The sequence below is a fragment of the Ceratina calcarata genome, unplaced genomic scaffold (assembly GCF_001652005.2).
Source record: "Ceratina calcarata isolate Rehan_Ccalc_2016 unplaced genomic scaffold, ASM165200v1 scaffold517.2, whole genome shotgun sequence".
Lineage (NCBI taxonomy): Eukaryota > Metazoa > Arthropoda > Insecta > Hymenoptera > Apidae > Ceratina > Ceratina calcarata.
This window is the reverse complement of record NW_017176301.1, coordinates 114,838-116,603: the sequence shown is the minus strand read 5'-3', so window position 1 is coordinate 116,603 and position 1,766 is coordinate 114,838. Positions and strand designations below refer to the sequence as shown.

Here is a 1,766-nt window from a genome sequence, read left to right as displayed (position 1 = left end):
AAATTACATTTCACTAATTAATAATATAAATAAATAATTGCGTACAAATGAATTAATAATTCGATGTGGTTGAAAGATTTGAACGGGGGAGTCGACGCGGTCGAAGTCTGAATTTATTCGCGGTCGTAATTGTTTTTAAAATTGAATTATTTTATGATTATTAAAAATTACCTTTCTAATAAACTCGAGATGTTTCTGTTGTCGACGAAATGTTTGTTCGGGTCCCGTGGCGTGCGAAGTTGCTGCCGTTAGGGGCGACAGTCATTTGTCTTATCGCTTCGCGCTTGTTTTTTTTTATTACATTGAACGAACCAGTAGAGATATTTTAATAAAATTTGTCAGATACATAGTTAGGATCCTTTTGGAGATTCCTTATACATTTCATTCAATTCCGATGATCAGAACGAAAGTTATTACAATTTTAATTGAGGAGTTTCAATTAAAACCTGAATAACTGTTAACTACTTGGACTTTGCATTATTATTAATGAACCGATGAAGATATCTTAATAAAATTTTAGAGACACTTAGGTAGGACCTTTTTGAAGGTTTCTTATAAATTTCATTCACTTCTAACTACTATAAGCACAGTTATGGTAATTTGAATCTACAAGTGCCTATCAAGAAACAGTCAATCGTTCTACTATTCAGTTTCATGATTATAATAATTAAACCCGTGAAAATATCTTAATTAAACATTGCAGATACTTTGATAGATCCTTTCTGAATATTCCTCTAAAATTTTGACTGAGTCGTCACGCTAGAAGCTAAGATATTTGCATACAATCGTATAAAATTGGTCGCTGTTGAATATAACGACTCTATTTCATTCATAACGTACATGTACGATGCGCATGCGTAACCAGCGTTGAGATATTTTTTCCCTCGGCTGGAAAGTGGGGACGACGCGACCATGGTGGGGACCAATAGTTGGTGGGGGTATGCAGTGATTTTAAAGATTAATCTTTATCATTAACATGTTAATGCATATGCATATGTTATGCAGGTAGCGCTGCGGAGAGCTTCGCGAACGCGCATGAGGGGAATAGTAGTGGGGATCGAAATACGGGCGAAAAACAGGAGAAGCGAGCCTCGAGGGAAAAAATATCTCAACGCTGTGCGTAACGTATAATGGCCGCGTGTTGTGAGACTTCTGTACGGTTTAAGGCCTGTTCCCATTACCGTAGCCGTAGTGAGAATACTACGTGGAAGGGGGTGAAATTTTTGACTCGAGAGATGCCCCGGCGGAGCCTACAGTACCGTAGGAGAAAATTGAAAGTATAGGGAAACCCATGTAAAAGCACGGGGGCTTCAGAAGGGCCCGCCGGCTTGTTCTGCAGACTAGCGCGAAAATCCGGGTAGACCACCCGCTGAGTACCTGCTAGACCTTTTTTTTATGGCCGGACCCGTATTTTCTGGTCAATCCGGCGACGTTTTCGAAACATCGTGAGCCACGATGTTTTTCCACCAGAACCACCGTATTCAATATCTCAGATGTTTAACAATTTTATTTAATAAGCATATGTTACATATATGTATACTACACATTTATTCAATGAACAGTTGTAGCGTTGAGAGAAAATATAAGTAGAAATTAATACATGGGCGGGAACAAGTGTGATATCTCTTGAAACCGAGATCATTCGTCAATTGCTCCAAATATTTATAATACCGCCCTTCAATAGACATTGGTCCTTCCGAAGGAGTTTCGCGCTCTCTCTCTCTCTCTCTCTCTTGTTTACTTTTTCGGCACAGCTACCTGACCGA

At 39.0% G+C, this 1,766-nt stretch overlaps 2 protein-coding genes across 2 annotated transcripts in view; one reads left to right on the top strand and one right to left on the bottom strand.

Moving 5' to 3' along the window:
- LOC108628315 (uncharacterized) overlaps nt 1-905 on the bottom strand; it is a 3,800-nt gene extending 2,895 nt beyond the window's left edge. Inside the window, exon 1 of the mRNA XM_026816398.1 lies at nt 172-905. The gene's annotated coding sequence lies outside the window, so the exon portion shown is untranslated. The remainder of the gene's footprint in view (nt 1-171) is intronic.
- Nucleotides 906-1,130: 225 nt separating this feature from the next.
- The window catches only part of LOC108628385 (peptidyl-prolyl cis-trans isomerase NIMA-interacting 4), a 3,808-nt gene continuing 3,172 nt past the window's right edge, over nt 1,131-1,766 (top strand). The window contains exon 1 of the mRNA XM_018030264.2: nt 1,131-1,162. The gene's annotated coding sequence lies outside the window, so the exon portion shown is untranslated. The remainder of the gene's footprint in view (nt 1,163-1,766) is intronic.